We start from the raw sequence: 20,587 nt of genomic DNA, 5'->3' as shown, positions 1-20,587 counted from the left end.
TTACGGCGAGTCTATATGATATATGGTCGAAGAGTCCATCAGAGTAGGAAGTCAATGGGTGGTATCGATGAATGTTTCTATTTGAGTAATTTGATTCAACAAACTTTTCGCAAATATGAACAATCATGGATACAACCACTTCGGCCAAGTTTGAAAAACCTTCGTAACGTGCTCGAAATGCAAATTTAATAATTTATTTTCAGACAACCAGTGATTTAAATACAATGTTAATAAATTAGAAGTAATTTATGGAGCATAGTCTCTTACCAAAAAAATCACTGTGTTATTTGAAAAAAAAAATAATAAAAGAAATTTCGAACAAAAATATTCTTTTAAAATTTATCTCATATCTAATTTACTTGATGATGGATTAATTGTTTTTTTCTGTAAGGCACATAGTTTAGGCACAAAATGCTAGGTTCCATACGTTTGCTCAATGCTGTATAAGGCATGACTAGAATTAGTCTTGTTTAGTATTAGTTTAGGCACGTGTGTTCAACGCTGTTGACTATGGTTTATTTTTTCACCTGACGAAGAGCACTTTGTGGATGTAACGCGTTGTGTTTCAAACAAAAGTTCGGTGTGTTGGGTTTTTAAACTACGTTTTTGTTAATCATTCCCATGCCAAGAAAATCCAACAAGAAGTTGATATCTTGCTTATAAACGAGGAAAATTTTACGGAAAAGCTGGGATTCATGTTATCTTGTCTGCCAGGTCCACCTCGGCTTAGACTACTTTTTTAATTATCAGTGGGCAAGGTAGACCCTACAGCCGTTTCTTCAATCTCCAATCAACAGCAAGCAGAAACTTTCGAACGGAACACGAAGACTGTGGTATTCTTGATTTTATAATTTAATAAATGAATTTAATAAAGTCATTGGCTTGGTTTTTCGTTCGACACCACTTCGACCAACGTTCCTTGAAAGCAGCGTATTTATCGAAAAGGCTTTTGGAATTCACCATTGAGCTGGCATGGGATAGTACTGCAGACCATTGTAATTGTAGTACTCCATAGGGCAGCTTATTAATGAGTTCAAATTCACAAGAAGTAATACTCCCGTGGCTGTTTTTAAGCTAAATTTGAGTAAATTTGGTACTGGGTTGGTATAGAGTGGTACTGTGTAAAACTGTAACCTTTCCATGTCTCTTGCCTGCCCAGTAATACATTTCTGCAGCAAACCCGTTTTAGATAAAAGAAGATTTTTTATGTTTTTTTAAAAGACTACAAAAGACGTACCTTTGTTTTTAATATTTAGTAATCATTGGCCGTTTCTCTGCTACTTTATGGTCATAGTAACGGTTAATGTTCGCTGCATTTCTAATTCTGTAACAAGTGCGGTAACAAGAAATAAAGCAATGTAAAATTATTAATAAAAGCCTTTCATAGTTTTTTAAATTTCTGCCCAGTTTATCTTTGCTTAGGTTAATACTTACTTCATTATAACTGGGCAAAGTACACCCTGAAAAGATATTACTTCAGTCTACAGTCTACAACCACAAATTATTGGATGTACATCTTGCAATGTTCTTCATTTTATAATGTTATATGTATTAGAAATTTTTATTTTGGAGCGTTAATTACCTTGTCAACAATAATTCAAATAACAAGTCAGGAAGTTTTTTCGTCAGGCCGTTCCAGCGAATAGATCAGCCAGCTCAGACTACATTCTGTAATGAAATAAAAAGGGTTGTTGGGTATTTATGTCCACAACTACAAGACGGAACATTAAAAGGCTAATAAACAATGATTCATATGAATAATGTATCGCCAGATCTTTCTCACTGAATTGTACAAATCATGCAATGGTTAGCCCGCTTGGTTAGCCTCCACGCTGACCTGATCTTGCAGCTCCTTCAACACTCGATCGTGCAACAGGATGGAATCTACCATCCCTTGGTTACTATTGGATAACCTCCACCGGGTTGTGCAATACGTCTACTTTGCAGTCTCATTAATTGTGGTCTTCGGATGGCAGTCGTGCAATGTGACGTTGGTCACATCCGGCACATACAAGAACGTTCAATCGAACAAACAAAACCACGAAGCAGGTATGAGTCCCTCTGGAAAAAACTCACAGCACAGTGAAGTTTAATCCAAGAATTACACGAAGAATTATAGGTCTACCAATACGCCCCAGATTCGTACTTTACTGACGAAGTTTTCTGGGTGGTAGAAGCCAAATACGAAGACACCACAATGAAGCTGGTGACCAAAATTTCGGAGGCAGCTCCAGTGACATCAGACGAAGAATTTCAATTAGAACAACTATGCGAAGACTACAAAATATCGCAAAGAAGACCAGAAGTACCAGTCGTGATTGACAATAAAATCAGATGCTAGCTGATCCGACATTTAATTAATACGAAGGCTTTAAAGGGCCGGTAAGGTAGGGCTTTACGAAATCTTTACAAGGAACGGCTTTATTTGCTGGAACCATTCGCAGTAGCTCCCATTATCTAACTAAACGAAACCAGTCTAATAGTATAGAAAATAGTATAGAAGTTTAATGAGTTAGTAGGTTTTGTTAGAATATTTGTTGTGTTTAATTGAGAGCATGTATTTTACTGTCTTGCTTAATTAGACTGGTTAGAATGTAACTTAATTGGAAATACAAAGAGAGGGTTTATGAGTCCTTTCTCTTGGTACGTAGGTGTTTTTTTTGTACAATGTGGTCTGCAATAAATGTGCCCCTCGGGTATTTTTTTCACTCACAACGTAAACGTAACACCCTATCTTTTGTTCTATATTCTCAAAAATTATTAAATTGTCTAAAAACATAAAGTTTCAAATACCTAATGTTATCAACTATATCCCATTTCAGTTCATAGAATAATCGCAACAGTGTATTTGAATTTTTCGGAGTGAAAAAATAAAGCACAAATTGAGAGTTTCTGTAAAAGAAAAGAATACAGTGTTATACTAAATCGCAGCGACAGCGACTAAACTGTGTTAAACTAAATCACAGCGTCTAGTACCGAACTTGTTAGAAAGAAAACTACTTGAATAATTGCTTTTTCAATAAAGACGCAATGAAAAATATGCTTTATTTTCAAAGAAAGTGGTGTCGAACAAAAAACCACCGTGCAGAAATTTAAAAAATGGTGATCAAGTGGTAATAGTTCTAGAAACTAACCCTCTGATCTAAAACTTTTAAATACAAGAACACCTACCTATCCCATTTTTCATTTTTCCACGGTGTGATAGACCAACCACTTAGTTTATAATATTTAGTAATATCAATATAATTGGGTTGCATTATGCTGAGCAACTTCAACCTCAATACCTCAATAATAGTTTATTGTTTAGGTTATTTAGTTACTGTTTCATTTAGCAGTGTAAGACATATTATTAGGTTTAGTGTAACTAGGTTAAGAGTTATGGAGGTAGTCTTCATGTCCGAGGAGATCTCCCGCAATGGAGAAATTATTCATTGCTCATTATAACTGTAATTATTAATATCGATACTCGCGATACTTAATGTTCCATTTAAATAAATAGTTATCACTGGCACTGGCACTGTGTATCCCTTACATTACAGCCATTGCTAATTAAATATCGAAAACAGTCAGCATAAAATATGACTTAACACAGGCTTCGTTGACCTAAGATAGGCTTGCTGCTGAATTGAAATCTATAAGTGGACCGACATGGGTCGTACTTTGTAAAAATGTTGCTCAGTATTTCTGGATTTTTCAGTGACAATGAAGTAGATATAAACCAAAACAAAGACCGGGCAGAAATTTCCGAAAAACTATGATGAAATACAAGTATGTTTGCTTTTGTAAAAGCAAAGAAACAAACAACTTGTTTCACCTAAATAAATATCAAAACAAAGCGATTTGTGTAGATTTTGGCGATGTAGTCAGTAGGCAACTTAGTTTAAATATATTTATATTAAACAGTTTTGAAAACAAACACCGTAGTATTAATTCAAAACTTTGCGAGATTAATCATTTACTTATTTCTCTCACTTGTTACATAATTTACAGTTTAACGAACGTTAACCGTACTGTGATCATAAAGTAGCACAGAAACGACTTGTGGTAACGAAATAACGAAAACATGTTTACGAGCAATAGATGTGCATTTTTTGGGAAAGCAAGAGGATCTCATCCTTCAAAAACAAAATGTAAAACCTCTGCTTACCCAAAAACAACACACTTTGTTGATGAATTGTAATTTATTTGTTTATTACCGAATGGATCGTACAGTGGTTTAAAATTTTAGATGGTACCACTCGATTTCAACCCAGAACTAAATTTAGTTTTTAACATAAAGATTAACATTGTAGGCTGTAAATTCGTTAATAAGCTGCTATACAAAGTACCATAATTACCATGATCAATATAGTACATACCCATGCTCATCTCAGAATATTCTCCGCTTACCTTAAAAATCATACTGGTGAAATTGAAATCACTTATTGGGCCGGCAGTACGTTATAGTACTAAACTAAAATTTTACATGGTGCTACCCTTTAACAATTCAGCACTAATTTTTTTGTCAAAACAGGAACACTGAGTAATTAAATTAGTAAAAGGTTATTACTAGTATTTACAATTTTATCATTTATTCCAAATTTAAATATTTCATTAAATGACTGTTTCCATCAAGTGACTGTGTTAAATACATTAGTAAATTTTCATAGAAAGTATTATTCTTAGTATTACCCTCATCTATACAGTTCAGTACACTCAATGACAACTTAATGGTGAATCCGTAAAAGCCTGTTATATTGATTTTAAGAACATAGAAAAATATGCTTTGACAAGTATTTAACAGTGACACAAAAATGAATACCTACCACTTCCCGAACTCAAGTTTGATTATTCAGAAATTGGTAGTAAGACTGACATTGACCGGAAGAAAAGCTTTTGGACCGTTGCCTTTTTGACAAATATAAGACTTTCAAGGAATGTTGGATAAAGTGTTGTCGAATTAAAAGCAGAGTCAGTGACCATTCATTTATTAAATTACAAAATGAACAATACCACAGGCTTTGTACTTTATCCGCTAATTTTTGGCTGATATTGATTGTAGATTGAAGAAACGACTGTAGGGTCTACCTTGCCCAGTGACAATAAAATAAATATCAATCTAAGCAAGGATAGACCGGGCAGAAATTTCGAAAACATTGTGATGAACTGCAAATGTCAGCTTTAAACTTTTCTACTCACTTTTGTCCTTTTGCCTCGTTTGTACGCAAAGAATTTAACAACGTCGACGTTTTCCACCTAAATAGCTATCAAAATAGGGTGATTTTTGTAGATCTTTGCCGTATTGTCATTCAGGGTACCATTAAATCTAACAGAAAGCTTCTTCTTAATTTAGAATAAATAAAATGATACAAAACTGTGTAAATAATGCAAATATGCATATTCTTTCGTTACAACTGTTAGAGAATTCGAAATGCAGCGAACATTAACCGTACTATCACCATAAACCAGCACAGAAACGGCCAATGCTAACAAAATAACGAAAACATTTATACGATAACATAAATATGTGTTTTTTTGCTGGTGAATTGAAACCTATTACTGGGCCGGTATGGGTCGTACTAAGGAGTAGAATTTTACATAGTACCACTTTATGCCAACCCAGCAGTACATTTAATTAAACACTAACAGTGTTATAAAAGTGAACACCATTTCTCTAATTAAAATTTTTTCATTCAAAATCTACATCCGATAATTTGTGATTGATTTTAATTAGAGATTGAATAAAACACTGCAGGGATACTTTGTCAAGTGAAATCATTAAACAAACATCAAACAAAGCAAAGATAGATCAGGGCCAGAAATTTCGAAAAAAATACGTTGATATGATTATTCAAAATCGTGTAGTACTGACAATAATTAAAAAACAGGTACGGCTTTCAATGAATGTTGCACAACGAAATATTGTCGAATGAAAAACAGTCTGTGATTCTTCATTTGGTGAACTATAGAATGAAGAATATCATAAACCTCGACAATTTTGGAAGATGTGGACTAGAGAAACCACTGTAAGATCCACTTTGTCCAGTGATAATCAAACAAATATCAGTCTAAACAAAGATAGACCGGGCCTAAATTTCGAAAACAATATGATGGAATGCAAGTGTAGACCACATTTATTCATCATTTCTATAAAATTTTACTTATTTACCAACAATAAATCCAGAGATTCAGATAATGGTACGTACAATTTTTTTATTTTATTTCCTTTAATTGTCAAACAATTCGAAATTAAGAATACAGTAACCGTGCTATATCCAGAAAAAGGAAAAAAACACTTAATGCTAACTAAAATAAGAAAACATTTTCTGCAAAGACACAACAGCAACAGTGCTCACAAAACTTGACATTTGTGAATGTATTTTAAATAGCAAGTTAATTCGAATAAGTTTAATTTTGAATTAAATCTTAATTTCGCTTTCTGTAAACCGACCCTAACAGTATTTAAATTTTCATTATTTATCTTGAATTTGACTACATTAGTAAGCATTCACAGAAAGTACTAACACTCATACAAAACTTTATACAAGAATACCAAATACTAAACATACTACGAACATAAGCGTTTGATGCTAACTAAGTATCGTTATATTTTATATGACGGCACAAATGTATACGTTTTTATGGAAACATAAAATACCTTCGCTTATTTCACTTGCAGGCAAATTGTAATTTATTAATGAGCCGGCATGGGTCGTACTATGCCGTTCGTTATAAAATCATTTATTTTAAATTTGAATTCATTAATAATCTGCCAAAGAAAGTATTACAACATAATCACCGTAACCCAGATTTCCACCACATAGACTTTGCTTCTCATCCCATAATATATTGATTAAATATTAAAGAAACGACTGCAGGGTCTACCTTACCCAGTGCAAATTAAAGAAAAATCAACTTAAGCAAAGATAAGTCTGGTAGAAATATCGATAAAATTGTGATGAAATGCAATTGTAGCTTCTGATCTTATCCCACACCATTTTGCACGATTATGAGCAAGGAATCAAACAAAGTTAACTTACTTCATTTTCACCGAAACAACTCCAAAATAAGGCAATTTGTGTAAATTCCAGACATATATATTACCACTAAAGGTACTACTTATTTCGAAGCGATCTTCTTCGTTATTTAGATTAAGTAATTTAATTAAAATGATCCATACAGTACTACTCAAGGCCAAGACAACAGTGAACTCGAAAAGGTCTGCATTAGATGATTTATTCTTTCCGAATATTTCTTTCCGAACTGCAGAGCCTACCTTGCCCAGTGATAGTAAAATAAGTATCAACAAAAGCAAAAAGAAGACCTGTCAGAAATTTCAAAAAAAATGTGTACCTTGAGACATAATTGTACATTTCTATTTTTAATATAGACAAATAAGTTTGGAAAACTAAGATATAGTGGCGGTCAGCTCGATTTGCGTGTGCGTCATCAATTTCATTTTTTCATTACCAACGCAAAACTGTAAAAAAATTATCAAAACAATGCAAATTTAAACAACTAAGGGGTATCTAAGGGTGGTATCCTTGAACATTAATTTACATGTGCACTTCGACAACACCATCAAGTTTCACGAATTTGTCAACCTGACATTGACAATAAATTATAGTCGTTGTCGCATCGTTGTTATCGGTGTTATTCGGAAGTATTTTCCATTCGTTAATTGTGTTTTGCGTTCCGTGTGTTTTTGTTTTGAGTTCCGTTAGTTTTTCTTTTGCGTTTCGTTAGGTTTTTGATTCTGCGTTTATTAGTTCTGGTTTTGTGAATTGTATTTTTTGTGATTAATTAATTATTTGTGGCCAATATTCAAAAATTTCTTAGGATTAAACAAGTATTAATGTACTTATGTTGATATTAAAAACTAAAGTAATGAGGATCAGCTCTTTTGTTCTACTCAAATCTAATTACAGTTGCAAAAAAATGTTGGTTGATACTTTTCATTATTCTGTCACTAGGCCAAACGCTCTATAAATGATGAAATAAACATGGAAATTACATAACCTTACATATCGTGTGTATACCACAGATATAATTTACTAACTCCTGGTGCGTATAAAGAGTCAATAAAGCGTAATTTTGTTAATAAGCATTCACACAAGAGTGATCTTCTAGTTACTAGATGGTCAAAATTACAAGTTTGGTGTTCATACTTTTGCTTGTGGTAGTGGAATATGGACCGGCATATTCAGTTTCAGCTTTCAGATCTTGTTACTTGTCACCTGCTGAAATGCATAAAAATCTTTACAGATTACACATTACACACGTTATTTCAGTACGAAATTTCTTGTCCATACTCTTTTTATGTTTATAGTAAATGTATTAAATAAGATACTTTCGTGTACTCCCACTTTAGATACTGTTCTTTACAAAGTCCATCTTCTAAGGGTACCAAAAATTGTGAGTTTAACTTTACAAAGGTCGAACCGTTGAAAAACTTGTTAATTTTATATTGGCGTAATAAACAAGACATCTAGGAAACAATTTCTAATACATTGCACACAATTTTAATTGTATTTAAATGTATTTAAAGAAAACGATACCTTCACCATCAACTAAAAATCCAAAATTTAAACACTATAACCTCAAAAAATATTTGAGAGTTTGTTACCGCTATGATCCTGCTATGTAAACGTAGTGACAGAAATGTCAGATGACGCACACGCAAATGGAGCTGACCGCTACCATACTAGTGAATACTATACAAAATTTTGTAAATACAAAAAAAACTATATATCCAATTTTCTATTCGTTCCAGTTGTTAGAGGATTCGAAGCATAGAAACAACCAATGCTGGATAACCATTTATTAAAAACATTTTGTACAAATGTGTGTCTTTGCAAACCTAAAAATGACTTGCTGGTGAATTGAAATCTCTTACTGGGCCGACATGGGTCGTACTATAGAATAGAATTTTACATAGTTTTACTCTGTGTCAACCCAGTACTAAATTTACTCAAAAAAATAAAAGTAGCAACATTGGACTGAAAAATTTGTAAGACAGTATAAATTTTCGTCTCTTGAATTAGGATTCGTTATTAAGCTGGCATAGGAAGTACTGTAATTATCATGGTCCATAATACCACTCCATACCAACTCAACAGTAGATTCCTGCATCGTTGCCTTTTCAATAAATGCTCAAAGAACATTTATATAGGTTTGAGAAACTACTGCAGGGTCTACTTAGCCCACTGATAAATTAATAATTAAACAAACATCAGCCAAAGCAGTGATAGACCGAACAGAGATTTAATGTTGAAATGCAAATCGATGATACACTAATACGTTGAAAAAATCATTCAAAGACAATTTGTTTTACCTAAATACGGTCATATTGTCATTCATGGTAATATCAGTATCTGCATTCTGAAGCCAGTCTCTTCTTAATTTAGATTAAATATCAGTTATAATATAAACTATATATATAAGTTAACACTTTTATAAAAAATACAAGAAAACTTCTATTTTTCTTTCTTTTCAGTTGTCTCAGAAATCGAAATTATGCAATCACTAACCGTACTGTGACAATAAAATATCATGGAAACAATCAATGCTCACTGACTTTCGAAAACATTTTACAGAAAGGTATAATTATTTGTTTTGTTTAGAAGCTCTTCGCTTTCTCCACTTGCTGGAATTGTAATTTATTACTGAGTCGGCATGGGTCGTACTATAGATTCAAATTTTTCATGGTACTACTTATACCAACACAGCAATAAATTCACTAAAATTTAGCTTAAAAAGAAATACCATTGGATGTAAAATCAGTTATACCTTTTAAATTACCATGATTTTAGAGTTTATTCAAATTCAAATGTAATTTTGTTTTTATGAATACCTAATTCTGTGTAATAAATTTAAATCATACAAATGTCGGCATAACATAAACATTCTTTTCTGTAATGGATTCCAAAATAAGGAAACTAATGTGAATTTTGGCCATATTGCTACTATTATTCGATTTTGATAACATCCATTCAAGATACTCTGAAAAACTTTGTAAATACAAAAATCTTTGTTTTCCAATTCTTCATTCCCCTCAGTTGTAACAGAATTTAAAATTTTGCGAACATTGACCATGCTGAGACCACAAAATAACACAGAACAGTCAATGCTAAATACTAAAATAATTTTTTACACTAGACACAAATGACACAAGCAGAAAATTCTTGTCTAAGAAATGTTACTGGTAAGGTGAAATCTATTCTTGGTGGGCATAGGTCATGCTATGGGTTAAAATGCTACATGGTGCCACTTCAAAAACCCAATACTACATTTCTAAAATTTGAGAGTGTTACGGGAAGTACCATAAGAATAAATTAGTGAATTCGAAAAAGACTTGAATGTTGCGATAAGTATGCATAAATATCGATATACCCTGGATATCGTTTCCAAAGTCTTATGCAAAAGAATACCAATCAAGTTTAAGAAGCTAACAACAAACGTGCCTTATTATTAAGGAAATCATGTAGAAATTGTTACTTGGTAATAATAATGTAGAATATCACAAACTATCATCTTTCATCCAACAATACAGGTTGGTAACGTTTGTACTCAATGATACAAATGGGACTATATTTTTTCATTAATTTTTTTAAATATAAACAAAAGATTACAATACACCTACATACATAATTGCACCTATGTTTACAATGGGCACGAATTAAAAAAAATTACAGAAAAACAAATCTTTACTTATCGATACCGCACCCGTGGTTGATGAAGAACTTCGCAATGTTGCACTGATGCCTTCAGGAATCACGGACACAGGACACAGGCCCTCAGGACAAAATTGCCTGCTTATATTGGCTTACCCCCCAGGGATAATGGAGAGTGGGGTTGGGGTAAAAGTTACTTTTCTGCCTTGCAACAACAAATTAACAAAAAGTTTTGTAATGTTTTACTATTTTTGTAGAAAATAAGTTAGAAAAAAAAAACAAACATTTAGACATTATGTCAAAAAATACGTAAAAATGTTTTTTGTTTTTTTCAATAATTTATAAAATTATGCGGCAAAAGTAGTTTAAAATAAAGAAAAATGTGTTTACAACTCGCAAAATTCCAAATTTGTTGCTTTTGAAACATGAACTTTATTAATTTAATAGTTTTTTTTACAATTGTCTTAAAATTAAGTATGTAATTTTACAAAAAAATTATTTATGATATTTTTAGAAAATAAGTTTAGAAAATATTGAATTTATTTAGTTTTTATTCAATAATAATTTGTAGTTAGTAACTGCCAACTCCTTATAAAATAAGTATTTTGTTATTTGATTCATTTTTTTATTTAATTATTCTTGCTTAATACAATAGACCAAGTTACAAACACCATATTTTCACATAGTACCTGTGTTTCCACTGTTTTCAAAATATTGTTTCAATTTTTTTCTATTATACCAAATTCATCCATTTTAAATTTATATTTTAAAAAATAATACTTTAAACAAAGTTTAATTTTAAAATGTTTTTAACAATTAATATCGGTAGGTATTTCTAATAACATGTTACTGGAACTTGTTTTACCAGCTTCGTTTTTGGATTACTCGGTATCCGTATCATTTTTTAAATTTTAAAATCGTATGTAGGAAATTAAAAAATTATGCCTATATTATTATTATATCTTTTATTTAGTGTCTTCAAAATTGGAAAAAACACTCTCAGACTCCATAAATGATAAGTTTGAGTTTGGAGAACTTCAAATGGCCACGACTCAATATTCCAAATGGAATGCCCCAATATTATATTACACTATATAAAAAAAATGTTTTGCATAGACCTGTATTTTAGAATCCCCTACACTTATGTCTGATAATTTTCAAGTTGTGTTGTTTTTTTTGATATTACGCAAGATTCCTTGCCAGTTGCAGCTCTTTTTATAATAGGCTGCTTTAAAGAAATATTTTTCATTGAATAATGGATGAGTAATGATCACAATTTTACTGTTTAGTTCTGTTAAACTAAATAAATTCATTGAATTTACGACTATAAAACAAAATTTTTCATATTTTTCTCTCATTTTAATGACAACCTATTAAAAAAATGGCTAATGAATTTCTCAGTGTCAACAAAATACTATAACTTGAAACCTATTAAAAATTAGTAAAATTAATGTTAATGCAGATTCAACGAGAATTAAATTCTCTATTATTTGAAATTCTGCAAATTTGGGTTTTTTAACATTTGTTTTAAATAAATTTAAAAATACCAAAAAAAGCTCTACGCTTTTTCTTTTAACTACCTAAAAAACAATTTTAAAATTACAAAAAAAAGATATGTTACTGATTTTCTTAGTTGAAGGTCAGAATCTAAAAAATTTCAAAAAACTCCAATTACTTAGAAAATGGCTAAACTTGAATAGTTGAAATAACTTGCTATTCTTACTTGATTTTATTTTTGTCTCTTTGATTATTTAAAGAACTTATTTCATCTCGTATAAAAATAATATTGGGTAAAAACCAGATGTGACAATCAATTAGAATAAATTAAACCAAATTGAAATATTTTCATAAAGAAAATTAAACTGAAAATGGATAAAATGTCGGAAATTTTATCTCAAAGTCCTAAAACACCCTGAAGTGAAACCACAAATACAACTTTCACTTAACCCCTAACTGTTAAGCAGATTAGCACTAAGTGAAATTTTACAGTTACCTGCGCGTTAACTTCTTCTCAGTATTTGTGTATTTCTAAGAACAGACCTTGGAAACATTTTACGAAATAATTTTAAACAATTAGTTTGGGCCTTGAAGGATAACGAGTATTAGCAGACGAATATTTAAGATTATACAGAGTGTTCCAAAAAAGTGTCACGACATAATATTTTTTAATGGCATGCTTAATTTAATTGTCTTCATTAGCTACGAGTACGTATATATCGCTATTTTTTAAACGGTTTACAGATTATTGTTAAAAAGATTAAATACAAAAAAAAATAGTTTTACATCTTAATTTTTTAAAATTAATAAAAAACACCAACAGTGCTTTTTTTGATACTTCATTATTACTAGGTACGTTTTGAATTAGGTTTAACACTCTTACTACAGGGTGTTTACAATTTACTTTCAAACTTTTTAAAATTTTAGAGCTCTTTATTGTGCCTATTTTAATGTAAACTTCTGTTTATATAATTAAAAAACAAACATTTTTTTCTTATTACAACCCTAACGTAAATTCTAACAAATTCCAAGTTATTTGTTAAAAAATTGTCTTGTAACTTCTTTAATTTTTTTAGTAATATGTAAGTAGCTATAAGGGCACTAATGAGCAGAAAAAAATAATAGCATGCTATTAAAGAATGTACCGTGCATTATGACGTCACGCATTTTAGGCCTCTCTGTATAATCAAAACTCTTTTCCTAAAGTGCCTAAAGTTCCAAGAGAGAATAAATAACATGTACAACCCATTATGTGCATAATTTTGAATATGTATTAGTCACCCTACTTGCAGAATATTGGAAAACGAATTACTATTTTCTAAAATAATGTTTCAATTTTTGTTAAATTGAGAGAGTTTTACTTTTGAAGATTGACTTTTAACCACTGACCACCACAAAAGCATTTACCAACCTACAATTAGGTAAACTGTTCGATGACGAAATTTTCGTTTAGTTTTCTATATGCCAAAAAAAAACCAAAACACAAAAAACAATTAAAATTATAACTTTTAGAATATTATGAATGGCTCGAAAATAACGACTAACAACATCCGACGAATGATGATCCGAATTTATAATAATAATTCCTGCAGGAGTTGCAAGGTTTTTGATGACCGGTGCTGGAAAGCGCGTGTTGTCAATGGATCTTTATGGAAGGTTCTATGCTAATCCAGAGCACGTGTATGGTGATAACATTCCTGTCCAATAATAATTATTTCACCATCAAGAAACTTTTATGTAGGGTAAGAATTTTTATTGGTTTCACAAAAAAAACGAGCATTTGTGCATTAGTACAAAATGTTTTCGATATTTGGTCATGGTACAGTCAATGTTTGCTTCATTTCGGATTCATTAACGACTAAAACGAATAAAAGTCGAATGGGTGTTCTTGTTCCAAATTACTACTTAATCTAAATAATGAAGAAGATCGCTTCGAACTAAGTAGTACCTTAAATGATAATATGTCTGGAATTTACACAAATTGCCTTATTTTGGAGTTGTCTCGGTGAAAATGAAATAAGTTAACTTTGTTTGATTCCTTGCTCATAATCGAGCAAAATGGTGTGGGATAAGATCAGAAGCTACAATTGCATTTCATCACAATTTTATCGATATTTCTACCAGACTTATCAATGCTTAAGTTGATTTTTCTTTAATTTGCACTGGGTAAGGTAGACCCTGCAGTCATTTCTTCAATGTTTATCGGATGAGAAGCAAAGTCTGTGTGGTGGAAATCTGGGTTACGGTAATTATGTTATAGTACTTTCTTTGGCAGACTATTAATAAATTCAAATTTAAAATAAATGATTTTATAACGAACGGTGTTCATTTTTAAGTTAAATTTGAATAAATTTAGTGCTGGGTTGGCATAAGGTGGTACCATGTAACATTTTAACCCATAATACGACCCATACCGGCTCAGTAATAAATTACAATTCGCCAGCAAGTGAAGTAAGAAATAATTTACTGCTATTTAAATTTTGTAAAGGAATTTTAGCTTCAGAATTCTCTAAACTATATGCATCTTTCCGGTGGGGTGCGAGAGCTGGGTGACACAGTATGCCTAATTACCTATACCGGGTACTCAAAAACCGGCGCACTAACTCACTGATGTGTGAGTAATGTAATGCTTAAATATAAACGTAAAAATTGTAAAAAATAATCTTTTGTATTAAAGTTATTAATACACCCCAAATCGTGGAACCTAATGTAGACTTAATTGCTTAATTTGCCATTTTAAAGCGATACGAATTACTTTTTACACGATTATGACACTGACAATTCTTTTTAAAAAAAACTGATAATAAAGTTTAGAATCCAATAAATTGCTTCAATTGAAATGACTTACTTCTCCCAAAGACACTTTTTTTAGTCAAATATCTACAATAAAAATAAACCTAATTGGGGATTTTGAAAAAAAAACTTAGATTTGTGTAAAAGAAAAAAATTACACCTATATCTATGTATTTAAAGCAATTTTAAAGAACGCTTTTTGTGTTTTTTTTTGGCATATAGAAAACTAAACAAAAATTTCGTCATCGCACAATTTGCCTAATTATATGTATTTATTTTTTCAACAATAATCTGTAAACCTTTTCTGGAACACTCTGTATAATCTTAAATATTTTTCTACTAATTCTTGTTATCGTTCAAGGCGCTAACTAACTGTTTAAAATTATTTTGTAAAATGCTCCCAATGTTTGTTCTTAGGACTAACACAAATACCGAGAAGTTAACGCGCAGGTGACTGAAAAATTTCACTTAGCGCAAATCGGCTTAACAATTAGGGATTACGGGAAAGTGGTTAGTGGTTTCAAAGTTTGAAGATTTTGAAATAAAATTTCCCACGTTTTATCCATTTTCTACTTTATTTTGTTTATAAAAATGTATAATATAAGGGATAGATAATAAAGTATAGCATGTCATAGAGTGGGATAGATTTCATTTTAATTGATTGTCACATCTGTTGTTTACCCATTATTATTTTTCAAACGAGATGAAATAAGATGTTTAAGTAATTATAGACACAAAATAAAAACAAGTAAGAACAGCAAGCTATTTTAAGTATTCAATGAAGTTCAGCCATTTTCTAAATAATTGGAGTTTTTTGAAATTTTTTGGATTCGCATCTTCTGTTAAGAAAATCAGTAACATACCCATTTTTTTAAATCTTAAAATCGTTTTTTGGGTAGTTGAAAGAGAAAGCTTAAAGCTTTTTTTGTATTTCTAAGTTTATCTAAAACAAATGTTAAAAAACACCAAATTTGCAGAATTTCAAACATCTATAACTCAGTTTTTTCAACTAAAATTTAATTTCCATTTCTAATTCTGCATGAATCTTCAAAAACATTCCTCTACTTAGTTTTAATAGGTTTCAAGTTATAATATTTTGTTGACACTGAGAAATTAATCATATTTTGTTTAATAAGTTGCCATTAAAACCGAAGAAAAATATGAAAAATATTGGTTTATAAACGTAAATTCAGTGAATTTATTTAGTTTAACAAAACTAATTTTGATCATTACTTGTCCATTGTTCAATGAAAAATAATTCTTTAAAGTAGCGTTTTATAAAAAAAGCTGTAACGTAAGGAATCTTACATAATATCAAAAAAACATAACTTATAAATTCCACATAAGTACAGGGAATTCTAAAGTACGGTGAATGTAAAACTTTTTTTTCATCAAGTGTAATATAAATAATTGGAGCATTCCATTTGTAATATAGAGTTATGGGCATTTGAAGTTCTCAAAACTTAGCCTTACCATTTATGAAACCTGAGAATATTTTCTCCAATTTTTCTTTTCTAACTTATTTCTAACAAAATCTAACAAAACTTTTTGTAAAATTGCTGTTGAAAGCAGAAAAGTAACTTTCACCCCAACCCCACTCTCCATTATCCCTGGGGGGTAAGCCAATATAAGCAGGCAATTTTGGCCTAAGGGCCATTATGTGTCCGTGGTTCCTGAAGGCATCAGAACAACAGTGCGAAGTTCTTCGATCATCAATTACGGGAGAGGTAACGGTGAGTAAAGATTTATTTTTTTAATTCGTGCCCATTGTAAACATACGCGCTATCAAGTATGTAGATGTGTTGTAATTTCTTAATTATATTTTTTAAATTTGAAAACACATAGACCCATTTGTATGATTTAGTATAATCGTTACCAACCTGTATTATTAGATGAGAGCTCATTTTAGTTCAAAAACAGAATAATTGTAGCAATATGCCCAAAATCTATATTAGTTACCTTATTTTGGAATACGTTACTGAAAAGAAATTTTATGATTTAATTTTATTACACAGGATTAGATATGCATAAAAATAAAGCTACATTTGATGAAGGTATAGCTGATTTTATATCTAATAGTATTTTTTTAAGCTAAATTTTAGTAAATTTATTGCTGGGGTGGCATAAGTGGTACCGACTCAGTAAGAGTTTTTATGCTTTCTAATCAAAACCTTTATGCCTCGGCTTTCGGAAGAGACATATGGTCCCGGTCACTACTAGTGATCGTTCGGTCAGGTCAGACGCTGCAGATGCGACCTGAAAACTCTGGCATTACCACCATGAGCATATTTTTTGTAAAATGTTTTTGAGATTTAGTGAGCATTGAGTGTTACCATAACCATATTGTCATAGTATGGTTAACGTTTGTTTAATTTCGATTTCTGGGCCAACTGAAAAGAAATAAAAATAGATTTTTTATTTTTTACAAAAGTATTAGAATCAAAACTAATATTTAATCTAAATTAAGATGAGACTAGCTTAAGAATGTAGATACTAATATTACCATAAATGGCAGTATAACAGTTATTTAGGTGAAACAAATTGACTTTGATTCTTTCAACGTATTGGTCTATCATCGATTTGCATTTCAACACTAACTTTTTGAAATTTCTGTCTGGTCTATCATTGCTTTGGTTTATGTTTAATTATCAATTTATCAGTGCGCAAAATAAGCCCTGTAGTAGTTTCTCAAATCTCAAATATCAATCACAAATTATCGGATGGTTCGCAATATTTTGACCAATGTTCTTTGAGCATTTATCGAAAAAGCAACTAATCAGGAATCTATTCTTGAGTTGGAATAAAGTGGTATTTAGGACCATGATAATCATAGTACTTTATATGCCAGCTTAATAACAAATCCTAGTACAAGATAATAAACTGTCTTAGAGATTTCAACCTTTTTGTTATATTTGAGTAAATGTAGTACTGGGTTGGTACAGAGTAGTACTGTGTAAAATTCTATTTCATAGTACGACCCATGCCGGCCTAGTAAGAGATTTCATTTCACCAGCAAGTCATTTTTAGGTTTGCGAAGATTTTCTTTCTTTTTCAAAAGACACATTTGTACAAAATATTTTCGATAAATAATAAAACATTGGTGGTTTCTACGCTTCTTTAGGGTCATAAACCGATAAACGCTCGCTTCATTTCGAATCCTCTAACAACTGGAACAAAAAGAGAATGTACATGTAGGTATTTTTGTATTTACAAAGTATTTACTAGTGTCATAGTTTTCCAAACTAATTTGTCTATATTGAAAAAAGGAATGTACAATTTTATTTTTGCTTTTGTTTATTTTTATTTTACTATCACTGGGCAAGGTAGAACTTATACTTGTTTCTTAAATCTCCAATTAATATTAACTAATTATCGGATGAAGGATGATAGTTTGCGATATTCTTCATTTTATAATTTAACAAATGAGGAGTCACAGAGTTGATCTTTCGCTCGATTGCTCGACAACACTTTGATCAACTTTCCTTAAAAATAATGTACAATTGTCGTTGCGTACTTATTTAAAAGGCAACCATTTGGAGGCTTTTCTTTCAGTCAATGTCAACATATACATATATTGAATAATCAAACTTGAGTTCAAGGTATGACTGGTATTCTTTACGTAACAATCTTAATGTTTTGCTGATTTAAAAAACCCACTTCAGAAGGAATTGTTTAAATCATCGAATGCAATTTTTTTCTAATTCACTATTGAGTTGGCATGAAGTACTGAATGGATCATCTTAATTATAGTACTTCCAATGCCAAATGCTAGTATAGCCTTACCGATTTTACAGTCAGCAATGTTACTTAATATTTAGGTTAAAATGCATGGGAGTAGGTCTACAAAGAAAAATGTACAAATAAGGAAACATTAAAAGAATTACAATTCTAGAAACTTTTTTCACCGATCGTCTAATTTTTGTCTAATTTAACGGGGCTATCTTGAGGAAATCAGGTGTAAACAATTTGCCCTTTGGCAATTAAACTAAGTGCTGGATTGGCTTGTTGGTACCATGTGAAATTTTAATCCATAGTACGATCTATGCCAGCCCAGTAATAAATTGCAATTCTCCGATAAAGTGTTTTGTTTTTAAATAGGATAAAATTTTTCATTATGGTATTTAGTTATCATTGGTCGTTCTGTGCCATTTGATGATCATAGAAGATTAAAAAACTACAAATCTTGCAACAAGTAAAAACGATGTAAAAATAATATTCTAGATAATCAGGTCAAATCGCTCAGTCCAATTATTTATTGATGAAATAATATTATTACATCTATAACAACTTTACTTTTACAATTATTTCACTTATTTTTAATCAATTAAAATTATAACTTTTACAATATTACGAATGGCTCGAAAATAACGACTAACAACATCACGACGAACCAATTCGACTCGTCCCATAATAGTTCCTGCAGGAGTTGCAAGGTTTTTGATGACCACGGTGTTGGAAAGCGAGTGTTGTCAATGGATCTTTATGGAAGGTTCTATGCTAATCCAGAGCACGTGTATGGTGATAACATTCCTGTCCAATAATAATTATTTCACCATCAAGAATTTTTTAGGTAGGGGAAGAAATTTATTGGTTTCACAAAAAAACGAGCATTTGTGCATTACTAGAAAATGTTTTCGATATTTGCTCATGGTACAGTCAATGTTTGCTTCATTTCGGATTCATTAACCACTAAAACGAATAAAAGTCGAATGGGTGTTCTTGATCCAAATTACTACTTTATTTAAATAATGAAGATCGCTTCGAAATAAGTAGCACTTTTAGTGGCAATATGTCCGGAATTTACACAAATTGCCTTATTTTGGAGTTGTCTCGGTAAAAATGAAATAAGTTAACTTTGTTTGATTGAGCAAAATGGTGTGGGATAAGATCAGAAGCTACAATTGCATTTCATCACAATTTTATCGATATTTCTACCAGGCTTATCTTTGCTTAAGTTGATTTTTCTTTAATTTGCACTAGGTAAGGTAGGCCCTGCAGTCATTTCTTTAATGTTTATCAAACGAGAAGCAAAGTCTGTGTGGTGGAAATCAGGGTTACGGTAATTGTGTTATAGTACTTCCTATGGCAGCTTATTAATAAATTCAAATTTAAGAAAAATGATTTTGCAGCAAACAATGTTAATTTTTAAGTTAAATTTGAATAAATTTAGTGCTGGGTTGGCATAAGGTGGTACCATGTAACATTTTAACCCATAGTACGACCCATGCCGGCTCAGTAATAAATTACAATTCGCCAGCAAGTGAAGTAAGAGAAAATATTTTATGTTTTCTAAAAAATGTATACATCTGTGCCGTCATATAAAATGTATCGATATTTGTTAGCAACGAACGTTTATGGTCGTAGTGTTGTTAGTGTTTGGTATTCTTGTAAAGTTTTGTATAAGTGTTAGTACTTGCTTACTAATGTAGTCAAATCCAAAATAAATGATGAAAATTTAAATACTCTTAGTAATCGTATAATAATTTACAGCCATTTAAATTTTGTAAAGGAATTTTTGGCTTCAGAATTCTCTAAACTATATGCATCTTTCCGGTGGGGTGCGAGATCTGGGAGACACTGTATGTGTAATTACCTATACCGGGTACTCAAAAACCGACGCATCAACTCACTGATGTGTGAGTAAT

General features: G+C 31.1%; 3 non-coding genes across 3 annotated transcripts; 1 reads left to right on the top strand and 2 right to left on the bottom strand.

Moving 5' to 3' along the window:
• Nucleotides 1-4,090: 4,090 nt before the first annotated feature.
• Mir11639 (microRNA mir-11639) lies at nucleotides 4,091-4,149 on the bottom strand. Its single transcript, NR_161886.1, has one exon. It is a non-coding gene; the product is annotated as a microRNA mir-11639 (primary transcript).
• Nucleotides 4,150-5,057: 908 nt separating this feature from the next.
• Nucleotides 5,058-5,115, bottom strand: Mir3836h (microRNA mir-3836h). The gene has a single exon (NR_161885.1). It is a non-coding gene; the product is annotated as a microRNA mir-3836h (primary transcript).
• A 14,985-nt stretch (nucleotides 5,116-20,100) lies between these two features.
• Nucleotides 20,101-20,192, top strand: Mir3851l-1 (microRNA mir-3851l-1). Its single transcript, NR_161802.1, is given in 1 exon segment — nucleotides 20,101-20,192. It is a non-coding gene; the product is annotated as a microRNA mir-3851l-1 (primary transcript).
• The last annotated feature ends 395 nt before the right edge of the window (nucleotides 20,193-20,587 follow it).

This window comes from Tribolium castaneum, chromosome 4, assembly GCF_031307605.1.
Source record: "Tribolium castaneum strain GA2 chromosome 4, icTriCast1.1, whole genome shotgun sequence".
Lineage (NCBI taxonomy): Eukaryota > Metazoa > Arthropoda > Insecta > Coleoptera > Tenebrionidae > Tribolium > Tribolium castaneum.
This window is presented reverse-complemented; position numbering and strand designations above follow the sequence as displayed.